Source organism: Leucoraja erinacea, chromosome 4 (genome assembly GCF_028641065.1).
Source record: "Leucoraja erinacea ecotype New England chromosome 4, Leri_hhj_1, whole genome shotgun sequence".
In the NCBI taxonomy this organism is placed as follows: domain Eukaryota; kingdom Metazoa; phylum Chordata; class Chondrichthyes; order Rajiformes; family Rajidae; genus Leucoraja; species Leucoraja erinaceus.
This window is the reverse complement of record NC_073380.1, coordinates 97,413,749-97,426,526: the sequence shown is the minus strand read 5'-3', so window position 1 is coordinate 97,426,526 and position 12,778 is coordinate 97,413,749. Positions and strand designations below refer to the sequence as shown.

The 12,778-nt window shown below is 45.6% G+C and overlaps 1 protein-coding gene across 1 annotated transcript in view; it reads left to right on the top strand.

Annotated features, from left to right (window-relative positions):
- The first annotated feature begins 7,711 nt into the window (after positions 1-7,711).
- LOC129696710 (CYFIP-related Rac1 interactor B) overlaps positions 7,712-12,778 on the top strand; it is a 122,257-nt gene continuing 117,190 nt past the window's right edge. Inside the window, exon 1 of the mRNA XM_055634829.1 lies at positions 7,712-7,855. The gene's annotated coding sequence lies outside the window, so the exon portion shown is untranslated. The remainder of the gene's footprint in view (positions 7,856-12,778) is intronic.

Genomic DNA, 12,778 nt, shown 5'->3' with positions numbered 1-12,778 from the left:
ATTTGATGGCCATGTCTTTCTCAATCATTATTGCAAACAATATTATGTAAAGATTGTTAATGCTTATGTGTTCCCCAATGCTACATTTCTTATTTACTCCAGTTCACATCTATGCCTCACTGTGGTTCTTCTTTTGTTTGATCTCTGGCACATTGTGTAAGAAAACAGCCTGCATTAAAATTTAAATCATTGATGTGATTTGAATATCATTGGTCAGGCCATTTTTTGTTGTGCTGGAATAACCTTGACAAGTTGCAGCAATTTTTTGAAGATGATGAATAATGCATCCATGACATGGTGGTGGACGAGGTGAAGATATGAGATCACATTCAGATTCAGATTCAAACTTTATTGTCATTGTGCAGTGTACAGTACAGAGACAACGAAATGGTGGATGGTGGCCAATCAAGTGGGTTGTTTTTTCCTAGGTAGGGTTGAAATTCTTGGATTGTGTTGGAGGCACTTATCCAAGCACCTGGAGAATATTCCATCATGATCTTGACATTTGGCTTATAGACAATGGAAATGCTCTGTCATATGATGGCTCTCTCACCACAGGATACTCAGCATCTTGCTTAACCTTGTAGTCATAGTATATAACCATATAACAATTACAGCACGAAAACAGGCCATCTCAACCCTTCTAGTCCGTGCCGAACACGTATTCTCCCCTAGTCCCATATACCTGCGCTCAGACCATAACCCTCCATTCCTTTCCCGTCCATATAACTATCCAATTTATTTTTAAATGATAATAACGAACTTGCCTCCACCACCTTCAGTGGAAGCTCATTCCACACAGCTACCACTCTCTGAGTAAAGAAGTTTCCCCTCATGTTACCCCTAAACTTCAGTCCCTTAATTCTCAAGTCATGTCCCCTTGTTTGAATCTTCCCTACTCTCAGTGGGAAAAGCTTATCCACGTCAACTCTGTCTATCCCTCTCATCATTTTAAAGACCTCTATCATGTCCCCCCTTAACCTTCTGCGCTCCAAAGAATAAAGCCCTAACTTGTTCAACCTTTCTCTGTAACTTAGTTGCTGAAACCCAGGCAACATTCTAGTAAATCTCCTCTGTACTCTCTCTATTTTGTTGACATCCTTCCTATAATTAGGCGACCAAAATTGTACACCATACTCCAGAATTGGCCTCACCAATGCCTTGTACAATTTTAACATTACATCCCAACTTCGATACTCAATGCTCTGATTTATAAAGGCCAGCACACCAAAAGCTTTCTTTGCCACCCTATCTACATGAGATTCCACTTTCAGGGAACTGTGCACAGTTATTCCCAGATCCCTCTGTTCACCTGCATTCTTCAATTCCCTACCATTTACCATGTACGTCCTATTTTGATTTGTCCTGCCAAGATGTAGCACCTCACACTGACATACTTTGGCTTGTATGACAGGAATATTATCTGCCATTTATGAGACATGCCTGAATGGTGTTCATATTTTGCTGCATTGCGACATGAAGAACATTTTCCAAGGCTTTGGCTATGGAATTGCTTATTTAGCAAACATCTGTGAACATTCCCATTTCTGAACTAATGATGAAAGGAGCAAGGCCTTGATGAAGCCGAAGATATCTGGACCCACGACACTGACCTGAAAAACTATTGGAATTATGACCTTGGACTCCAAGACAAGGTACAATGTATGGCAACTACTCCCATTGACTTTAGTGTTAGTGGGAATCCTTAATGCCACATGCAGCCAAATACTGCCTGGATGCAAGTGTAATCGCTCTCACCTCAGCTCTGGATCTTGGCTCTTTTAGCAATGTTTTAACTAAGGCTATAATGAGATCTTAAGTTGGGTGGGTCTGGTGAAACCCAAATTGGGCATTCGAGCCATTTATTGAGGAGTACTGAGCAGTTCTACTGGATGGCATTGCTGAGGAAACTTGCCATCACTTTGCTATCACGTGAGAGTAGACTAATTAGGTGCCAATTTGCCAAATTAATTTGCCTACTTATTTGCCTGCTTTGTCTAGACAGTATAACTGAACAATATCCCATTTGTCCTTGATAAGTAAATTTCAACATTATACCTGTACTGGAACAATTTGGTGGGAGGTATAGGGAGTATAAGTCTACAGTATTACAACCAACATATTGCATGTACCCATAACCATTGCTGTATTTGGTATTTTCAGCTATTTCTTGGTCAAATATTGAGTGAATTGAATTGGCTGAAACATTGGCTGGGTTCTGTGATATAGCATCCACTCGACCCTTCTGGATGAAGATGCTTGTAAATGCCTCAACCTTTAATACTTTCTTGTTGGGTCATACCATTGTACTGGATGGGGCTGTATTTATGAGTCACCTCAACCTTTATTTAATTATCCACAATTATTGATGACTAGGTGCATCATCACTGCAGAACTTTGTACTGATCTTTTGGTTGTGAAATTGCTCAAAGCTGTCCAGTGCATGATATATTTGCTGTTTATCCACTATGCAATCCTCTGCTGCATCTATGTCATTGCCGTCGTCTTGGGTATTCCTGCTATGCCCCTACCATGCCCTATATTTCTCATCAAATCCCTGGCTTGATAATGTTGGTGAAACCATAAGTATGCTGGGCAATGTGGCCACGGATTGTAGTGAAAACCATTATGTTGCTGCTGCTGGCACACAGAAGCTCTTGCATTCACAGCTTTGAGATGCCAGATCTTTCCGAATATTTCTCACTTTGGCTTGCTGATAATGTCATACATTATGATCCAGAGAGTGAAGACAGGACTTAGTCTCCACTGTGATCATTTCTATTCATGTTTTCATGGAAGGTACAGCTGAACAGAGATATGTGAGAACAAGGTAAAGTAAACTTAAGGGCCTGTCCCACTTATGCGTCCTTGGCTCGCAAATTACGCGACCTCGTAATTACGCGACCTCGCAATTACATTAATCCCATTTTTATTTATTCCCTTCGATTTTTATCAGCTCCCCTTAGATTCTACCACTTACCTGCACATGGGGCAATTTACAGACTCCACTTAAGCAATCAACCACCTGTCTTTGGGATACGGGAGGAAACCAGAATACCCTGAGGAACCCCTGTAGTGGCAGGGTAAATTCCACACAGACAGTACCAGATTCAATCCTGAACAAGTACAGGATTGAACTCCAGTCACTGGTGCTGTGTTTCTACGTGTAAGGGGTGGGTTAGTTTTAAATCTAAGATGGAGTAATAGTTATAATTTAAAAATAACAAATCAGCCATGATCGATTTCATTAAATGGTGGCACAGGGTAGTGTCTTACAAAGTCTGCTCCTGTTCCCATGAAGATAGAAGTTGAAGATTCAATCAGAAGTGTTTGAAGCAGGTGAAATAACATTTAAAAGACATTTGGACAGGTACATGGATAGGGGAGGATTACAGCGATATGGAACCAATCTTCTGAAGATTCCATTTGTCAGATTTAATGGGAAGTGAAAGGGTGAGAATTTGTTTCTTGTCTGTGCGACCTAAGAACCAGATGTAAAATGATTGAAAAATATTCCTTATATTGAAATATAGTGCTTTCTGTTTCTCAGTGACATTAGTGCTCAAAACAGTTATTTGCGATATAATTGAAAAATATTTTTAATGCATTTGTTTTAAATTGTGGTTTGATGCAAGGAGGCTCAATCACTATTCCAGGCGCAAATTAGTAATTGTTATGAAGAACCGGACTAGCAGGCTAAGAATGGCAGGATCTGAGTGGAAACGAACAACTCAAGTCAAGAGTTTTATTGACAATGAAGTTCTTACTTGGTGCAGCACAACAGAATATGTAAACATAATACAAAACAGAAGATAAAAGTTCAGTGTGTCTATAGACCATATATACACAATAAATAAAATGATATAGTGCAATAATAATAATAATAATACTGTTATTATTGAGGGCCTATCGTAGGGGGCGCCATCGAGTATGGCTGCCCTGCCAGCAGCTGTTAGTCCTTTCACCCTTTTTTATTTTTAGTGTTTGTTTTGGAGGTTTTCTAGTCTTTTACGTGGTGGGTGGAGGGAGGGGATGGGGGAAACTTTATTTCCTAGTGCCTACCTGGTCGGAGAGGTAGCTTTCCTCCGAGCTGCTTCTTCGCCCCCCCCCCCCCCCCACTATCGGACTGGAGCGGCCGTTCCTGTCGGGACCAGCCGGGACTGCAGCTTTGGCGGCGGCGCAGCGCAGGGACGCCATCACTGAGCGGGCGATGCCTTACCGGGTCGCCGTGCGGTGGGCTCCGGTGGTCTGTGTCCGCCGACTTCAACATACGAGGAGCTGTGGCAGCGGGCGTCCGGCCGCGGGCGCCACTGGATTTAAAACACCGCAGAGCCTGGGATCCGAGATCGCCAGAGTCGGAGCTCCAGCCAGCGTGGCCTGAGGACTACGGGTGCCGCGGTCTCCGGGGAGGAAGCAGCTGCTCCAGACATTTCCAAGCCGCTGAGGAATGTTTCACCCGACGCCGTAGTTCCAGCTTTCCGGCAAGAGGGCCTGAAAACATCGGACTGGCTGCGGAGGCCACAATAGGCCCGACCATGGGTAAACAGGGATGGGACTGGACTTTGCTGCCTTCCCCCACAGTGGGAACCATTGTGGGGGATGTTTTTATGTTGTTAAATTCTTTAATGTTGTGTCTTATCTTTATTCGTGTGCTGCATTGGCAAGTCAAATTTCACTACACCATTTGGTGTATGTGATAATAAATGTCCTTTGTATCCTTGTATCCTATTTGATGCTGTGTTTAATAGCCTGATGGCTGTGAGGGAGAAGCTGTTCCTGGGCCTGGATGTTACAGATTTCAGGCTCCTGTATCTTTCACTGATGGCAACGGTGAAATGAGTGTGTGACCAGGATGGTGTGGGTTTTTGATGATGTTGGCAGCCTTTTTGAGGCAGCGACTGCGATAGATCTCTTCGATGGTAGGGGGTCAGAGCCGGTGATGGACTGGGCAGTGGTCACAACTTTCTGCAACCATGTCCGCTCCTGAACGTTCAAGTTGCTGAGCCAGGCGACGATGCAGCCAGACAGTATGCTCTCTACTGTGCACCTGTAGAATTTCAAGAGAGTCCTGTTTGACATATCGACTCTCCGTAATCTTCTCAGGAAGTAGAGGTGCTGATGTGGACTTTGGATCTTTATAATTGCATCAGTGTGCTGGGACCAGGAAAGATCTTTGGAAATATACACGACCAGGTATTTGAAGTTTTCGTTCCGTTTATATAAATGGGATTGTGGGTCCCTATCTCTCCCCTTTCCCAAGTCCACAATCAGTTCCTTTGTTTTACTGGTGTTGAGAGCCAGGTTGATGTGCTGGCACCATTTGGTCAATCGGTCGATCTCATTTCTATACTCTGACTCATCACCATCTGTGATTAGTACCACAACAGTTGTGTCGTTGGTGAATTTGATGATGGAGTTTGTACTATATCCGGCTACGCAGTCATGAGTATAGAGTGAATACAGCAGGGGCTGAGTGCGCAGCCTTGAGATGCTCCCGTGCTGATTGTTATCAAGGATGACGTAATTCCACCAATATGGACAGAGTGTGGCCTGTGGATGAGGAAGTCGAGGATCCAATTGCAGAGGGATACTAAGGATTGAAGCGCAGTTAGATACCTTGGGATTATGCTCTGCCATAACCTGCTGTAACCAAGCTGGAGTAGACTAGAGGCGCAGTTTTTAAATGAATAGGGAGTTAGAGCAACTTGGAAAGATTTGGTGTAAGTAGCGAGGCATTCATTGAGTGATGAGAATATTTTGCCATCTTCCCTCATTATATAGAACAAGAGTCTAAGCCAAGCTCAAGTGAAATGTTCATGAATTTGGAATGATGGGCTACTGGAAACATGGCATTTTTCTGTGTTTAATGTACTGTTAACTTCATTTCTACATTTTCATTGGACCCTTTTTATTTTTGGTTGCATTTTTGTGCTGGCGATCTAACTCTCAGGTAGTTCTTAATTGTATTTAGAAGATTTGATTTAGTTCTGGGAAATTTCCCAATAATCTCAGAGTATTAGCATCCCTATTTAGACCTGAGAATTAAAATATATTTCTCCTGAAGGTTGTAAAGCTGAATTTTTTCTCCTGAAGGGCTGTTGATCCTTGCTTGTTGAGTATTGCCACGACTGACATGGACAGATTCTTGTACAATAATAAAAGCAGAGGATGTGGGAAAGTGAACATAATCTTGACGATTTGCCACATTGGTGGAAGGCTCAATGGGCTGTACTCCTACATATGTTTTGGTTGAACTCCTGCACTGTAAATCTTAGACCATTGACATGTGCCTTGATTTACAATAAGGGAAACCACAATGCCAGCTGGTTCAAAACAAGTGACAGAGCTAATAGAAGGTACACAAAAATGCAGGAGAAACTCAGCGGGTGCAGCAGCATCTATGGAGCGAAGAAATAGGCGACGTTTCGGGCCGAAACCCTTCTTCAGATTGATGGGGGGGGGGGGGGGGGAGAAGGAGCCCGAGGGCGGGGGGGATGGGAGGAAACAGCTCGGGGGTTAAGGAAGGGGAGGAGACAGTAAGGACTAGCAAAATTGGGAGGAGGTTGTGAAACTGTCTCCGGAGAGAGGAGGAGAACTTTTTCAAAGTAGGCATACCAAGAGGAGATATCGCAGTGGAGTAGACAAAGTGTTCAAGAAGGAACTGCAGATGCTGGAATTTCGAAGGTACACAAAAATGCTGGAGAAACTCAGCGGGTGCAGCAGCATCTATGGAGCGAAGGAAATAAGCGACGTTTCGGGCCGAAACCCTTCTTCAGACTGATGTTTCAAGAAGGAACTGCAGGGAGCAGTCTATGAAATTGAGGGGCATAGATAGGGTGAATGCACACAGCTTCTATACCAGAGTTTTGGAATCAAAAACTAGGGTGCAAAGGTTTAAGGTGAGATGAAAGATTTAATAGGAGCCCGGAGGGCAACCTTTTCACGGAGATAGTGCTGCATATATGAAGCAACAGGTACATGGATAGAGGAGGTTTACATGGATCTGGGACCAATCTTGCAAATGGGACAATCTTACATGGGCATCTTGGTTGGCATTGATGAGTTTGATTGAAAAGCCTGTTTCCGTGCTGCATTACTCTAAAAAGAATCGACGCAGATGGCTCTGGTGACCCATGGCTTCAATCCTGGCCCCCCTGAAAACACTGTGTTTCCTCTGGATGCTACTCCTGCATCTCAAAAACGTGCAGGTTGTCATGTTAAGGGAGTAAATTGCCGGTGGGGATCTGGAGTCAGTTTCCCCCACGGTTTGCCTGTACACGCCAAACCTATATGTTGGGTGAACTGCTATAATCAAGTGAATATTCACCCCCCTCCCCCACCTCCTCCACCCACTAAAGTGCCAACCAGTTACAATGGGCTTAAAACGAATCAGTGGGCACAGCGAGCTGCCACTGCAGGAGCACCAGCTGGCCGGATAAGGATCAGCGATACTATACTATACTATACTATACTATACTGTACCGGGGTGGAGGAGCGGGAGGCGACGAGGGGGCTCCGCCGCCATCTGGCATCAACACGGAGGGAGAAGGGCAGGTGTGCGCGCGCACCAGGCGCGGCCCCGGCACCAAAGATCCTAGCGTGAGGGAGGGAGGGCGAGCGCGCGCACCAGGCGCGTCCCCGGCACGGTGAGGGAGGGCGAGCGCGCGCACCAGGCGCGGCCCCGGCACGGTGAGGGAGGGAGGGCGAGGAGCAGGCGCGTGACCGACGTTACCTGGGCTCGCGGACGGGCGGGCGGTTGGCGGTTGGCGGCGCCGAGCTCGAGCTCGAGCGGTTGGTGGCGACGGGAGGATGAGGCGCTCGCGCTCGCGCTAGAGCTCCAGCCGCGGGGCCGCAGGTGAGGAGGAGGGTCGAGGGGGCCGGGGAGCCGGACCTGTGGCGGAGCGGGGCCGGGGCCGGGGCCGGGGCTTCTCACCCCCGCGGGTAAAGGTTGGAGGCGGAGAACCACCCGCCGGGGATTGAAGAAGCGGCGGCAGCGGCGCTGCTCTCTTCAGGGGGAGGAGGGAAAGAAGATGCCCGGGGATGAGGGCCTGGTTGTGGGGCGGTGGAGGAAGATGTGGGTGAGACAGGATGGACAGGATGGGGAGGGGGGGAGGAACCAAGGGGTGGATGAGGGAGGGAGGGAGGGGGGTGAATGGAAGGACAGGGAAAGCAGGGGAGTGGGTGGGGGAGGGATATGGGTCAAGGGGAGCGGGTGGGGGAAGGGAAGGGGGGTGGAGGGATTGGTTATGGTAGGGGATGTGTTGGGGAAGAAGGGATGGAAGGAGGGGAGGGGGTGCTGCAGGGAGGTGGATAGGGGAGGGGATGGATTGGAGGTGGGTGGAGCAGCGGGGGAATAAACGATGGGGAGGGGGTATGTGGGTGGGGAGGAGGGAAGGAGGGCAGGTGTAGAGGGGGAGGGATAGGGAAGAGTGGAGGGAAGGGGTAGGGGTAGGGATGAGATGACGGGTGGGGGTGAAGGGGGTGGAGAGGAGATGGGATGCTCTATGGGGAGAGAAGGGAGCACAGGGATAACGGAGCTGAAGGCAGAGGCGAATGGGGTGGAGAAGAGAGGAGGCGAGACAAATCGAGGAGGTGGGTGTAGTGAAGTTTGGGGAGAGGGAGGCTATGATGGGAAGGATGGAGGTGGGGGGGATATGGATATCGGTGAGGCAAGGGGCAGACATGAGAGAAGATGGCAGGAGGTGGGTGCGGAGGGCGACAGGAAGGGGGCAGGGAGCTGGGCCTGGCCGAACTGGGGGAGAAGGGGGCATGGCATGGTGGATGTAGGGGAAAAGACAGGATATGAGGAAGGGAGGGCGGGCAGAGGTATGGTGTGAGGGCAGAGGTGGGGGGAAGATATTGGACAAAAGATGGAGGCTGGTGGGTAAGTGGAGAGGGAGGGGGAGAGGAAGAAGCTAAAGGGGAAAGAGGGAAGGACAGACGTTGGGGTGGAGGACAGGTGTGCGGATGGAGCTTGGGAAGGAGCGGGGAGAGGGCAGGCATAGCCTGGGTGGGAAAGGAGGAGAGGACAGATGGGTTTTGAGGGAGATGGGAGGTCGGAGAATTGTTGGGAGTAGTGGAGAGGTGATGCGAAGATTATGGAAAAAAAGACAAATGCTGGAGCAACTCAGTGAGTCAGGGAGGGAGCATCTATTAAGAACGTGGATTGGTAATGTTTCAGGTCAGGACCTTTCTTCAGACATTGTGGGGGGTGGGAATAGGAGGCTGGAAGAGAGGAGGTGTGGGACAAGGCTTGGAAGGGAGAGGTGTGTGGGGGAAGAAGGGAGGGGGGAGAGTTGTAATTACTTTTAACATTGGAGAATTTGATGTTCCTACCGTTGGTTGGTTGAATCTTGGTTGTAAGGTATAGCACATTACCTTTGAAGTTATTGCTTGTATGGGTGTGAACAAAGATAGCAGGGAAGGTAGGCTATATGTCGTCAGGCACGTAAATCGCTATCAAAACATGGAGGGGACAGGTGGGACAATTTCTTGGCAGCCGCGCGCGCGCACACGCTCCCACACACATACATGGCTTCGGAGGCTTCGGAGAAAAAATCGCGTAAGGCCCATAGCCAGCGCGGAGAAGCAGCGCTAAATGCAGCTCAACTCTGCCTGTCTCGCCGGGTTAACCTACAGCACTGCCTCGACTGACGTGACACCAGTCGGGAGCCGTGGAGCTAGCGCTGCTTCTCCGCGCTGACTGTAAACCTGGGTCATCGTTGGCAGGAGTTGAGCTGGGTTTAGCGCTGCTTCTCTGCTGGCTGTAGAGTAACATTACGTGTGTGATGGCTGGCATTTAAAGAAATAGAAGTTCATAACAATCAAAGAATGTATATATTCCATAATAAAAAAATAAGGGCCTGTGTTATAACTCAGTCTGCTGCCCCGATTTGCCTGCATTCATCGTTGTGGACTCAGTGGGCAGAACGGCCTGTTTTCATGATGTTTCTTTAAATTGACCAGTCAGTCAGTTAGCTGACCCTCAGAACTGCTGGCTTGAAGTCAGCACTATTTAGTCCAAAGAATCTTTATGGGCGGGGGAAATGGCTAATTAAAGAAATTGAAAGAAAGTGATTACAGGTTATGAGAGGGTTCTGTTCCTGAGAATTGTTTAAGACCTAAACAGTTTGCAAGTCCAAAATGTAGCCACCTGGCAATTTATTTAAATAACGTGCAGTTAAACCAGGACGTTTAACTGAGCCAATCAGATATTGTCGTGAACTGAATTCCCACATGACAGTAGATGCCTGTAGCAGATGGCAAATGCACTCTGGCGGTCTTTGAAAAAACTGATTCGTATTTGTACGTAAGTCTGACAATCGTAACCTGGTGCGGCCCTACATTAAATTCCAAAGAGTAGAAAAACTGAGGATTGACTGAATGTTAGAAAGCAACACAGAATGATGAAAACAAATTTATAGGAAGAAATGTAATGAGTGCAAATTGGCAAAGACTATAAAAATGGTTTGAGAGCTTTAGTAATAGGTTACAGAGGAAAAGAGCTGAAAGTAAATGTTTTCTGCTCCAGTAGTATAAATAGTGGGATATTTGGAAATAGCATAGGTTAAATAAATATTTTGTATCTGCACATAAAAGCATGCCTAAAGTAAAAAATAACCAAAGGGCAGTAGAGATGTCAGGTTACAGTGCCCTCCATAATGTTTGGGACAAAAACCCATCATTTATTTATTTGTCTCTGCTCCACAATTTGAGATTTGTAAAATAAAAAAATCACATGTGGTTAAAGTGCACATTGTCAGATTTTAATAACGGCCATTTTTATACATTTTGGTTTCACCATGTATAAATTACAGCAGTGTTTATACATAGTCCCCCCATTTCAGGGCACCATAATGTTTGGGACACAGCAACATCATGTAAATGAAAGTAGTCATGTATAGTAATTTGTTGCATATCCTTTGCATGCAATAACTGCTTGAAGTCTGCGATTCATGGACATCACCAGTTGCTGGGTGTCTTCTATAGGTGATGCTCTGCCAGGCCTGTATTACAGCCATCTTTAGTGTATGCTTGTTTTGGGGGCTAGTCCCCTTCAGTTTTCTTTTCAGCATATAAAAGGTATGCTCAATTGGATTCAGATCAGGTGATTGACTTGGCCACAAGAATTGACAATTTTTTACCTTTGAAAAACTCCTTTGTTGCTTTAACAGTATGTTTGGGATCATTGTCTTGCTGTAGAATGAACTGCCGGCAATGAGTTTTGAGGTATTTGTTTGAACTTGAGCAGATAGGATGTGTCTATACACTTCAGAATTCATTATGCTACTACCATCAGCAGTTGTATCATCAATGAAGAAAAGTAAGCCAGTACCTTCAGCAGCCATACATGCCCAGGCCGTAACGCCCCCACCACCGTGTTTCACAGATGAGATGGTATGCTTTGGATCTTGGTCAGTCCCTTCTCTCCTCCATACTTTGCTCTTGCAATTACTCTGGTATAAGTTAGTCTTCATCTCATCTGTCCACAAGACCATTTTCCAGAACTGTGGTTGTTTTTTTAACTACTTCTTGGCAAACTAACCCGGCCATCCTATTTTTGCAGCTAACCAGTGGTTTGCATCTTGCTGTGTAGCCTCTGTATTTCTGTTCATGAAGTCTTCTGCGGACAGTGGACATTGATAAATCCACACATGATTCCTGGAGGGTGTTTCTGATCTGTCAGACAGGTGTTTGGGGATTTTTCTTTATTATAGAGAGAATTCTTCTGTCATCAGCTGTGGAGGTCTTCCTTGGCCTGCCAATCCCTTTGCGATTAGTAAGCTCACCAGTGCTCGCTTTCTTCTTAATGATGTTTCAAGCAGTTGATTTTGGTAAGCCTAAGGTTTGGCTGATGTCTCTAACGGTTTTATTCTTGTTTCTCAGTCTCATAATGGCTTCTTTGACTTTCATTGGCACAACTTTGGTCCTCATGTTGATAAACAGCAATAAAAGTTTCCAAAGGTGCTGGAAAGTCTGGAGGAAGGACGAGGTGCTGAGAGTTCTCTTAAGGTCTCCTTCATGCCTGCATGAAGGAGGCAATTAAAGACACCTGAGCAAATACAAACACTTGTGAAGCCATATGTCCCAAACAAACACAAACACTGGAGGAAACACAACTGTAATTTCTACATGATGAAACCAAAATGTAATAAAATACCCTTTAATAAAATCTGACAATGTGCACTTTAACCACATGTGATTTTGTTTCTATTGCAAATCTCAAATTGTGGAGTACAGAGGCAAATGATGGGTCTTTGTCCCAAACACTATGGAGGGCACTGTTTGTCACTGTATGTTGGGTTTCTTCAGTGTCATTTAACAAGCTTTATAAAAATCTTACTCTTAGCTCATTATGATAATTTTACGACTTGCATTATATACAATAATATATGTCGATGTTTCTTTTTTAGCAACTGTGCCCATTAATAGTTTATTGTAAATTTTGTGATTGTTTTATCAATACTGGATATTAAATTTCATAATTTCAATAATGTATCTTTTCTCCTAATCATGCTATAAAGCCATCTCTGGCTCTTTTCTACCTGAATGTCATGTGATTTTTATATTTTATATATGTGGTGAATATTATAATTCCTCATGGACAGGATTAAAGAAAATCTGAACTTTTATCGTGCATTTTATCCGTCTGGCATTGTACGAAAACCTGGAACAGGAGAACGGACTTGGTGAAATTAGTAATTTGGAGTCTTGACTGCTTATAGAAGGGATTACTTGCATGTGAAGTACCTCTGAGAAAATGTACCTGCAAATTATG